At 47.3% G+C, this 12,581-nt stretch overlaps 1 protein-coding gene and 1 long non-coding RNA gene across 5 annotated transcripts in view; one reads left to right on the plus strand and one right to left on the minus strand.

Moving 5' to 3' along the window:
* The window catches only part of ACTN4 (actinin alpha 4), a 134,585-nt gene that overhangs the window by 98,324 nt on the left and 23,680 nt on the right, over positions 1–12,581 (minus strand). The gene's annotated exons all lie outside the window — the stretch shown is intronic.
* Positions 156–8,805, plus strand: LOC310712757. The gene is made up of 3 exons (XR_014528989.1): positions 156–3,848; positions 4,547–7,575; positions 8,097–8,805. It is a non-coding gene; the product is annotated as an uncharacterized lncRNA (long non-coding RNA).

Genomic DNA, 12,581 nt, shown 5'->3' on the forward strand with positions numbered 1-12,581 from the left:
TAGCCATGCTGGCCACATGACCCGGAAGCTGTACGCCAGCTCCCTTGGCCAATAAAGCAAGATGAGCGCTGCAACCCCAGAGTCGGCTCTGGGGTTGCGGCGCTCATCTTGCTTTATTGGCCAAGGGAGCTGGCGTACATTAGGTCATGACTGGACCTAATGGTCAGGGGTACCTTTACTTATTCAACAATTTAGTAGATAGATGCTTGCCTGGAAGATAATGTAGGAGGCCCCTGCAATGCCCAATTTAATCCATAAATGAGAACTGGGCCCAAGCAGCTGTACTGGTGAGGCACCTGAATCAGAGGGTGGATCTCTGGGTATAAAAAACAGAGACAGGATCTGGTCCATGGGCACAGTCCTCTGGGAAGTTCTCTTGCCTGCTATAGTGCCTAATGGAGTGCCCCTCGCTCACCCCTATTCATGCACCACGAGATGCTGAATTCGGTAGGACTTCGTTGGTCTGCTCCAACAAAGCACTTCTTAAGTTCTTATGGCAGTCAAGGGAGCAGTTTTGGATTTTTGTCCACCTCTGGATGATGAAGAGCAATCCCGTGGAGATTGGCTAGCACAACTACAGTGACCTTCACAGTTTCTAACTAGAGCTGTACTGTGGTCTATACTGGGGGGTGTCTGTGCCAAGGAAACGTAATTCTTGTATGCAAAAATAAAATAAAAGCTGCACCAAACCTTTACATCCGGTGCCTTTGCATGGCAACATTTCCTTGGCAAGGAAGAACATTTTGGGAGGAGGAGAGAGACGGGGAGAAAAGAGAGACGGGAGATGCAATAAAGGCTGTTGCATGTGCAGAACAGGACGAGTGACTGTTGCTCCTCCACTTTGATCTAGTTCTCCGGAGAGGCGCTGGGCAAAATCCGGGGAAGCTGCACCCTTAACTGCAGGTGTGCAAACAGATCTTCCCCTTGCTGCCTATGGACAATAAAGATCTCTTTGAGGGCACCAGAGGGAAGTCTTTGTCCCCTTTTAATCCACAAGTGACTCACCTTAGCATGGGCGGAAAAGGCAGGCTACTAACAATTTGAAAAAGCAGCCTTAGCAGCCCCACAATGGTTCCCAATGGGCTTCCTTGAAGGTAAGTGTCCCTTTCCATTTGGGAGGCATGAAGACACTTGCTTGGAGTTGAAATTAATCTCCAGCAGAGGTGGATTCGAATCAGCAGCTTGCCAAGAACTCAAACTTGGTTAGATTTCTCCTACATGCACATGATAAGCTACCTGTCTAAATAGTGAATTGCATCACAATTTCCACACCCCTCTCCTTTTTCGCAAAGGTGGCCGACATTACTTAGGTCTACTGCAAACTCTGCTGAACTAGCAGATAAAGACTACCCCCCCCCCCAAAAAAGGTATCCACCCCCCACCATATTCCCAAAGCAAGGAATGGGGGCCCCTCTCTCTTTTTGCCAGCTCTCTGACTGTTTTTCTACAAGCATCAATTATCAAGATGGTCAGACACCATAGTGCCGGCGCAGTTGCCAAGTTTTAAACTCCAGTCTGGAGGATTCCATAAACAGAGACAGATGGCACAGGGCAGGCATGGGGTGGGGAATGCGGAGGAGAGAGAATTGTTCTTCCCCATCCTCAACCCTTATTGGAATATTCTAAATATAAAAAGATGCTTCGTTTTAATTCAGCTCTGTGGAAATTTAGATTACTCAATAAAAATAAACGCGCAGAAAGAATGACAGGTTTTTAATGATGGGTTAAAACGGGGGCATTTGCCTTCACCTTCCAATATTAAGCTACAGGCCTGTGGCCAAAAAAGATTGGCTGGTTAATTTAAGATCACCATGCACCTCTCCAGTCTTCAGTCTGAATCCTAGTCATGGCTGCCTCTCACCTGACCATTTGTTTCCTAGTTTCTCCTCCTACCAAACTTGCTCCCTTCAGTCACAGGCCCACTATCCCTTCTTCCTCCTTGCCTAGGTTTCTGCTTCCTCTACTGTCAGCGTTCAAAATTTGCCAGGGGCATTTTGCACCTAGCTATTGGCGGGTGGTGCTGTGGGTTAAACCACAGAGCCTAGGACTTGCCGATCAGAAGGTCAGAGGTTCGAATCCCCGCGACGGGGTGAGCTCCCGTTGCTCGGTCCCTGCTCCTGCCAACCTAGCAGTTCGAAAGCACGTCAAAGTACAAGTAGATAAATAGGTACCACTCCGGTGGGAAGGTAAACGGCGTTTCTGTGCGCTGCTCTGGTTCGCCAGAAGTGGCTTAGTCATGCTGGCCACATGACCCGGAAGCTGTACACCGGCTCCCTCGGCCAATAAAGCGAGTTGAGCGCCGCAACCCCAGAGTCAGCCACAACTGAACCTAATGGTCAGGGGTCCCTTTACCTTTACTGGCCACTTGTGACCGAGTGAAGATGCTCAGGGTGCCAGGATTGCACCTGACGAATCCTGGAAGTGAATGCCTAAGGATTCTTGGACCTTGCCTGTTTTCATACTAACAGCACATCCTTTAGCATTCTATTCATGGTTTTTCATCTGTACCATCAGAATGAATTTCAGGAACCAAAAAGTCCTATTGAAAAAGATGACTTTTACTCCCGTACACCGCCATTAAGAAGCAGAGGTTCTCCTGTTAATTAGAGCTTAATTTGGACTAATGTACAGGCGTGTGCTGGAAATAATGAGATCACAAACTGGCAACTAGGCATTCCGTTTTGCGACTGTAACCCTGGTTTAAGGAGCCATTTGGCATGTAGCTTATAGGTCTGAGTTTCTAACACTGCCTGTTACTGAGGCAATCAATGGGATGTCAGACTCCAACTCCCATAATCCCCAACCATGCTAGATGATGGGAACTGGAGTCCAAAAACATACAGAGAGCGCACCATGCTGTCTGTCCTGCCTCTTCCTTTCCTTAGGTCCAGTTTCCTTTCCTAGAGTGTCTCAGCAAAGTGCGGATAGTGGCCCTTCTGTCTGGCCCACGCTCTCTGTGACATTGGGGCCGCTTAGCCAATCTGCCAAGACCTTCGTCGCCACTACCAGAACAATATTATCCGTGGGCCTTGGTTCAAAGCCCATTCTCAAACACGGACTCGGCTTCAGTTCTCTTATCTTGCAATACAGGGATCGGGACTGACCTCGGGGATGGTGACCTATCGTACAGGATTGTGTGTGGATGAACAAGACTCTCCAGCAATCGTTGGGAACAGCCACTTGTTCAGGTAATTCCAGACAACCAGGAAGTGAAGATCTACAAGAATTTACAGAGGGGAAAACCCACCAGCAGCATGGAAATTTACATGTGGATAGGCTGGCGAGCAACTTTTCTTATCTTTTTTGAAAGGCTCAGTTAGTAGTCTATCAAACTAGGCTCAGTTTAACCCCTTTGCTCTAGCGGTGAATTCTTAGCAGGGAGCTAACGTTTGTCTAGATCAAACTGGGCGTTGCCACCGGCATGGGAGGTTAAGATGAACTTGAGATCTTCCGCTGGCAAATCCACACCACTTGCTTCCTCCTCCCCACCACCCAAAGCCGAAATAATGCAACTTCTGCCATGGTTGCAACCAGGAAGCATGCACAGACTTTGAAACGAAGGGCTTTTGTAGAACACCTTAGAAAATCACGTACTGCTGTAGCCAGAACAGGAGTGTCACATTCCAACACAATCTTTCACTTCACTCCAAACGCCAAATGCTAGATTACCGGTTGGCAACTGGCTTTTGCAGGGCCAGCCCCGCCTCACCTTCCCCAGAGCAGTCCACCTGCCTGCCACCCTGTCACACACTTAGAATCTTAAGAGCTGGGAGGGACCCACGGGTCATCTAGCCCAAGCCGCTGCAATGCAGGAATCTCAGCTAACCTCAACTTCATAGAATCATAGAGTTGGAAGAGACCACAAGGGCCATCGAGTCCAACCCCCTGCCAAGCAGGAAACACCATCAGAGCACTCCTGACATATGGTTGTCAAGCCTCTGCTTAAAGACCTCCAAAGTAGGAGACTCCACCACACTCCTTGGCAGCAAATTCCACTGTTGAACAGCTCTTACTGTCAGGAAGTTCTTCCTAATGTTTAGGTGGAATCTTCTTTCTTGTAGTTTGGATCCATTGCTCCGTGTCCGCTTCTCTGGAGCAGCAGAAAACAACCTTTCTCCCTCCTCTATGTGACATCCTTTTATATATTTGAACATAGCTATCATATCACCCCTTAACCTCCTCTTCTCCAGGCTAAACATGCCCAGCTCCCTTAGCCGTTCCTCATAAGGCATCGTTTCCAGGCCTTTGACCATTTTTGGTTGCCCTCCTCTGGACACGTTCCAGTTTGTCTGTGTCCTTCTTGAACTGTGGTGCCCAGAACTGGACACAGTACTCCAGGTGAGATCTGACCAGAGCAGAATACAGTGGCACTATTACTTCCCTTGATCTAGATGCTATACTCCTATTGATGCAGCCCAGAATTGCATTGGCTTTTTTAGCTGCCGCGTCACACTGTTGGCTCATGTCAAGTTTGTGGTCAACCAAGACTCCTAGATCCTTTTCACATGTACTGCTCTGAAGCCAGGTGTCTTCTCTTGCTTCCAAGTCGGCAGCTGGGTGGGTTAGCTGGCAAAGGACTGCTTTCAGCCTCCAGTGGCTGGCTCCCGTGTTAAACACTGCCACTCATAGTGCATCTTGCTACAGTTCGATGACATAGGGAGGACTAGCTCCCCTCATAGCATTCCCGATTTTGACGCAGCTATGTACAAGAGGCCTAAAGGACCCTGCCCTTGCCTCTTTCCACCTGGCTTGGGGCGGGGCTGGACAGGCTTCACAAGGACTGCAGCTGCTTTTAAACTGCTTTTAATTTTTATGTGTGTTGTTTTAAATGAGACCATCTTGGCTGTGAGCCCTGGAAGACCTGCACCCTGCCTTACTGGCCCTTTCCCTTCTGGCCTGGGAGAGTGGAGTGCGGACTGACTCCAGCTACAAAAGCTGTTGAACAGATTCTTGGGCTGGAGTATTGATTACGGGGTGTTGAGAGAGCTTGTTGCTGTTATTGATATTATTGTTGCATCTTTAGGTCTTAGATCTTATGATTTACGTGGAAATGGTTTCCATTTGGTTGTGTACATTTTGATGTGTTTTATTTATTGTTTATGACTTCTGCTATGTTTGGAATTATGGAAATCTTGTCATGTCGTAAGCCACCTTGAGCACAGTTTCAACTACGGAAAGGCGAAATTCAAATAAAATGTTGATGATGGTGATGATTTGCAATGTTATGATCAGAGCAAAAGATAAGACAGTGGAAGATCGAGAGGCTCAAGTAAATGCCATCACAAAGGAATGTTTCCAGATGAGGCTCGTTTGTTTTTGTTTTTTGCTCCACCATCCTTGCCTGTGAAATATGCCCTTTTGCAACCCCTGGGCTTTAGGTCCTCAGGGAACAGTGACCAAGGGAAATGCAGGACAAACTGGGCTTCAAGGCTGGTTGGACCAGCTCTGCCAGGGCCGCACAGGATTCTAGATAAACTTTTTTTGAAACTGGAATCCAAAAAACTAACAAACCCCCAACCCACCTACAACCACAACCTGCAAAACTCCTGAGATGACAAAGTGTGCATTTTCTGCTCTTTCTGACTGTCAGGAAAACCACAAGCACGTTGTGCTTCTTTGGGCAAATCCCACAGATGAGCACAATAAAAATAAACTGCAGACAGCAGCTAGGAGCTCTCCCCATTCAGAGCATCATTTCTTAGTTCGTTCCTAGACAGCGACATAATCCAGGGGACAAAATTTCATATGTACTTGATGAGCAAAAACACATATAGTCGGTATTATGACAGGAGAGGAACCGTATATTGCTTTTTATGCACGTGGATATATTACACACACATATTATGGGCAAATTATCACCTACCCTCATAGCAAAGAATGGATGAATGGCTCTTCACCTATTAGTTAATGTATATACAACTTACATGGCAAAGTGACTTCAAGGCTACTTTTATTTGGGGGCAAGTAAATATGGGTGCGGTTGGGGACATTTTGATGACCCTAGTGACACCAGCCGCTGCAGAACACTCCTTGCTCCTATCCGAAGCGTTCCATCTTGGTCAGGCCAGAATAGTGGGTCCTGATGAAGGAACACCTTCTCCCCCAGAAGCCCCCGCCAGCATGTAAGATCGTCTGATTAAGCCCTGATCCAAGTGCCTTCTTAGGAAGTGGCAAGTCTGCGCTACAAGTAAGGTCTTCTCTGTCTTGTGAAACTCCGTAAACCAGAGAGACCTTACAGCTTCCCACCTGCTAACCTATTTTCTTGCTGTGCTGTTTGCTTTTGCCTTTGAGAGCTCTTTTGTGGGGGTTTATTTTGCAAGCTGCTTTCAAAATGGGAACGAAAAAGTTGAGTGAAATAAGTTTTAAAAACCGACCGGCTGCCATTTGGCACCCACCCTCCAGGAACCTTATACAGCACTAGCCATTCTACCAGGAGGTTAATTATTATTTTTATTGTTATAATTCTATTATTAATATGCCGCCCATCGGACTGGGTGGCCCCAGCCCCTCTGGGTGGCTCCAACATGAGAGGCATCATCAGCATGAAAGTTTGGGGGAAATGAACTGGTCCGCCCTAGCCCTACAACGGCGTTAGAATCATAGAACTGTAGAATTGGAAGGGACCACTAGAGTCATCTAGTCCAACCCCCTGCAACGCAGGAATCTTTTGTCCAACATAGGACTCGAACCCACAACCCCGAGATTAAGAGTCTCATGCTTTACCAACTGAGCTATCCCAAGCCACTAGGCATGAAGCCTCTACTGCCAGAGACACGACGCCCCTGAATATTAGGAGAGGCTGCTGTTTCAGGCCTGCTCCGTAGGCGGAGGTTCGTCAAGCTGATCCATCTCGCACCGCGCCCTGCGGAACGGGGAGGTTAAGGAAAGACTCATTATGCAGCTATCCATGCAGTTATGCAGCCGAGAAGCAGCTGACCTCATGGCATGAGTTATTTACTGTTATTTTTAAACATAGTTGCTGGATGGAGAAGGATTCTACGCCCCCCTGCCGCCGGAAAATTCATGACTAAGGCTCATTTGACCACAAACGCCGGATATTTCCCCGATTCAACAAAGACATCGGAACCTGCCACTCAATCTCGGCGCAGGTGGAGGCTCTGACTTCTGCATTTCTTAAAGGCAGCCCAATGGTGAAGTTATCAAGGGAAGGGGGGGGCGTGCAGAAGATTTGCCGCACAGTAATCAGATTACTGAACAGAGGGCCGGGCAGCGTGGTTTCTGCAAAGGTTAAGTCGCATGGTGCTCAACTGGAGACAGCAAAGACAAAAAGAGGGTGTGGGGTCAAGGTTTGGAGGTATGGGTACCGTTACAGATTTGCGAAAAGAAAGTGAGTGCAAAAGGTTTAGAATAAGGAGGCTTTAAATCGGTGATTTAAAAAGATTGGCGTGAGCTGAAAAGCGGGGAAAGCTTTCGTTGTTGCCGTTAAAACACAGTGAACCTCTTCTGGCGTGTGCTCAAAGACGGCCATCTCAATCAACAGGTTTTTCTGCCCCAGGTACCAAAACGTCCACCTCTGCGCTGCTCCCCTTTCTTCCGTTTTACAGGACCATTACCGTATTTTTCTTTCTATAACACTCACATTTTTTCTCCTAAAAAGTAAGGGGAAATGTCTGTGCGTGTTATTGAGCGAATGTGTGGTCCCTAGAGCAGACTGGTCCGAGTGCAGAGGCAAAAATCAGGCAAAAATCAGATCCCGCGTCACGGAGGAGGGAAAGCTGTAGAGGAGGCTGCTGCTTTCCTGCATTCTGCCTCAGGGTCACCCCAAATTCACCATCAGATCACATAGCGTGTCTCTGGCTACAGCCCGCACCAAAAAAAATCACACACCCACTGTTGCCTGGGGCCACAATGGTGCAAAAACGTGGTTACAAAGCACAGATCCACATGGATTCTCAGGATTTTTGCATTGGGCTACCCCAAACTCACCGTCAAATCACATGTCTGTGGCCACAGCATGAAGCACAAAAATGATACATCCACTGTTTCATTCAGAATTTTTTTTCTTGTTTTCCTCCTCTAAAAACTATGTGCGTGTTATGGTCAGGTGCGTGTTATAGAGCGAAAAATACGGTAAGTTGTCTTTTAGGGTACTTCCTCTGAAAGCCTCCAGAGGCAGGAAGCTGATTTTGCTGTCCAGTGCCTCAGCAAGCCTAAGAACAAAAGCTTCCGTGGAAAAGAGGCGAGGCATTGTCCCAAATGCTCCTTAAACTGAACAGGTGTGAGACATTTTGCACATGGGTGCGGAACCTCAGGCCGAGGGGTAAGGTGTGGCCCTTCCGAGCCTCACTACCTGGCCCTCAGAAATCTGCCACGCCGCATCCCCTGCACAGCGAAGCCCCCTCTTCTCAGTCGAGACCCCAGTGGTCCCGCTTCGCTTTGGCCTTGGGTGTTTTTGCCTGGCTGGAAACTCTGATGGCGCCTTTTGCTTCTGGGGATGGAGGCCAGAAAGGGTTGTGCAAGTAGTGTAGGGACTAGCCTCCTGTATGAAGGTAAAAGGTGTCTTGCTCGCTCCACCCGCTTTTGCCTCTGGACCTGCTTACCGCTGGCAGGTGGCCCAGAAGGAAATGCAGCCCCCGCTGCAAAAAGGCTCCCCACCCCTGTGTTTACAGGCCACTTGTGGGGAAGCGATGAAGGCTTGCTAAAGACTGGTGTGGGACGAAGCAGCAGCTCCTTTCTCCTGCTTTAAGAGCGTCGGTTCAAGAGTCCTTTTCCACGTAAAAGACTGCAGTCGTATTTCATGGCCTCTCAACTTGCAGGCTATCTTCAGCACAGTGTTAGGAACTCCACCCCCATCGTTCTACCTGGATACTGAGGTCCAACACCGAGGACCTTCTGGCAGTTCCCTCACTGCGAGAAGCCAAGTTACAGGGAACCAGGCAGAGGGCCTTCTCGGTAGTGGCACCTTCCCTGTGGAATGCCCTCCCACCAGATGTCAAAGAGAACAACAACTACCAGGCTTTTAGAAGACATCTGAAGGCAGCCCTGTTTCGGGAAGCTTTTAATGTTTGATGTATTATAGTATTTTAATATTCTTTTGGAAGCCACCCAGATGGGCGGGGTATAAATAATAAATTATTATTATTATTATTATTATTATTATTATTATTATATACAGTGGTACCTCGGGTTACATATGCTTCAGGTTACATACGCTTCAGGTTACATACGCTTCAGGTTACAGACTACACTAACCCAGAAATAGTGCTTCAGGTTAAGAACTTTGCTTCAGGGTGAGAACAGAAATCGTGCTCCAGCGGCACGGCAGCAGCAGGAAGCCCCATTAGCTAAAGTGGTGCTTCAAGTTAAGAACAGTTTCAGGTTAAGAACGGACCTCTGGAACGATTTAAGTACTTAACCTGAGGTGCCACTGTATCTAGGTGCCAAACAGCTCCTTAAACCAGGGTTACAGTTGCCCAAACGGAATGCCCAGTTGCCAATTTGGGGCCAGACGGCTCGGAAATAGCATTTTTCAAGAGAACCTTTGGGGTTCCTGAAATTCATTCTGATTTCTCCGATAAAATATTACGGACAGAATTCTACAGGATGTTAGGTGTGCGAAAACAGGCAAGATCCAAGGATTCCCAGGCATGCACCTGCAGTTGGGGAAGATGTCAGGCACCATCCTGGCACCCGGGCATCTTCACTCAATTGCAAGAAGCCGATAGCCCGGCGCAAAATGTGCTTGGCACATAGCAAATTTCGGGTGCTGCTTCACCAGTGGCCGTGCTAAAAGGTGTCAATATACCCCCTTGCCTATTTATTTATCTGGGCAAATGCCTGTCCAAAGCTACAATCAGAACTGATGGAATATTAAAAGAATATTAAAACATTTTAAAGCCTAACACAAGCATGCCACAATACTCCTAAGAGCGCATGGGTGATCTGATCTAGGAATTTTATCCCTGATAACAGCCTGCGTGGCTTACTGTGACAGAAAGAAGCCACAGTGAGTTTTGGGCTTCTGCACAGCCAAGCTCTGCTTCCTCCAGCGCAGCCACAAAGAGATCAGAAGCTTTTGCTTCCGTTTTTGATTAACAGCAGGCTGCCAATGTGTCCGAACCGAACAGATTGTGGTTAACCTTAACTAAAACTTGTTTGAAGCAAGTCACAGTATATTTACTACCCGCTTGTTTGAAATAAGCCAACTCCAAACCATGGGTTAAGAAGCAGACTTGTTTTAAGCAAACCATTGTTAAGGCCAGCCACAGCTTAGGATTTGGACAACATGCTGAACTGCAGTCAATCAGGAAAACTTCTGGCCCTCAGATTATGCCAGAGGAGGGGAGAAGCATGCTAAGGCTCTCCGTTCCCATCACAACAAATCCTGGGTGACTATGATGTCCTCATTGGTCCCAAAAGTCCACCTAAAGTTTCCAAAAGTCAACAGTTTGATGCTGGGAAGTTCACAAGCAGGAAGTGAAATCAATTGCTTTCTTTCATTTGCTCTCGGAATCTGGTACTCAAGAGATATAGTGCATTTGTAGCTGGAGGCTCTATTTAGCCGAGCGCCAGGAGACTCCCAAATTGCCAAGGCACAGTTAAGCTTTAGATCAGTGTTTTTCAACCTTTTTTGGGCAAAGGCACACTTGTTTCATGAAAAAAAATCACGAGGCACACCACCATTAGAAAATGTTAAAAAAATTAACTCTGTGCCTATATTGACTATATATAAAGTAATTCTCTTGAATAGGAATCAAATAAACACAAATAAAGTATTTTATAATTACTTTATTATGAAATAGTAAGTAAACAGAAATGTGAAAAATTATAAAATAATTTATTTTTAAATCTTTCGAATTTTTCAATTTTTCCCACGGCACACCAGGCAACATCTCGCGGCACACTAGTGTGCCGCGGAACAGTGGTTGAAAAACACTGCTTTAGATGCTTTAAGTTGAGATCCCTGCATTGCAGAGGGTCGGACTCTCAGTCCCTTCCAAGTCTACAATTCTAAGCAACTGTTCCATTGCCCAGAAGGTGGTTCGCAAAGCTGTTATACAGTGGTGCCTCGCAAGACGAAATTAATCCGTTCCGCGAGTCTCTTCGTCTTGCGGTTTTTTTGTCTTGCAAAGCACGGCTATTAGCGGCTTAGCGGCTATTAACGGCTTAGCAGCTTTAAGAAAAAGGAAACAAACTCGCAAGAACTCGCAAGACGTTTCGTCTTGCAAAGCAAGCCCATAGGGAAATTCGTCTTGCAGAACGACTCAAAAAACGGAAAACTCTTTCGTCTTGCGCGTTTCTCGTCTTGCGAGGCATTCATCTTGCGAGGTACCACTGTAAGATGTTTGCAGCTCATTTGGAAAGAGATGGAAGTGCTGGAAAAGGGCAAAGCTGTTACGCCAGCTTGACTGGGTGCAAACAGAGGCCAGAGAGCCTAGTCTGTGACAGGTTGCCCAGGCTCCATCTCCATCTCAGAGGAGCCTTAATGAGCTCCCTAGCTAAAGAGGCAGCCAGACCTCTGGATCTGCTTTGATGAGTGGCATTGAGCTGGGTGGGCGGCAGCAGCAAGATGTTCGGTCCACAGATCATTTCATGCAGGACCTTTGCAGTCAGCCACCCCGCTGCCTCCAAGCCAGCAGAGCCATGTCTCCGCAGAAGCGGGAGTTAATGCACCGTGAGAAAACACGCTGCCCGTTTGGAATAATACACAGAAGGTCAACTTATGTTTTATACTGAACATGAGGAGGGGGGAATAGGAGTAGGCAAGATTTTCACAGCAGTCCTCTACGAAACGCAGTCCAAACAGCCGCTTGCCCTATGCTACCGGAAAGAGAAGTTGACATAGAATTGTTGAGCTGGGTGGGGCCCCAGGGGTCATCAGATCCAACCCCCCGCAAGGCTGGAATCCCAACTAGATCAGAGATGACAGACGGCCATTCAACCTCTGCTTACAAACCTCCAAGGAAGAAGAGTCTGCTGTCTCTCGGGGGAGTCCGTTCCACCGAGACATGCAGCAGAACGTGGTGGCAGAACAGACTGCTTACTTATTATGTACTTATTGCATTTATAACTCAGGACCGCAATACTTCAAGGACCGCCTCTTTCCATATGAACCTACCCAGACCCTGAGATAATCTTCTGAGGCCCTCCTTCGTGTGCCTCCTCTTCAAGAAGTCCGGAGGGTGGCAACACGAGAACGGGGCCTTCTCTGCAGTGGCTCCCTGTCTGTGCAATGCTCTCCCCAGGGAAGTTCGCCTGGCACCTTCATTATACACCTTTAGGCGCCAGGCAAAACTGTTCCTTTTTAACCAGGCTTTTGGTTGATCTGATTTACATCCTATGCCCTTTTAAAATGTGTTTTTTTTGGGGGGGCTATTGGGTTGTTTTTTATTATTATTATTATTATTATTATTATTATTATTATTATTATGTATTTTGTGGTTTTATATCTTGATTTTAATTCTGTGAACCACCCTGAGACCCCCCCGTGTATAAGGCGGTATATAAATTCAATAAAAAATAATAAATAATAATGTTTCCCTTTTCCTCCAAGGTCTCCCCCCCCCGTGTCCCTCCCCCCACTACATAGCTGTGAGGTAGGTTAGGCTGAGAGGCAGTGA

Source organism: Podarcis liolepis (genome assembly GCF_965112155.1).
Source record: "Podarcis liolepis genome assembly, chromosome: 7".
Taxonomy (NCBI): Eukaryota; Metazoa; Chordata; class Lepidosauria; order Squamata; family Lacertidae; genus Podarcis; species Podarcis liolepis.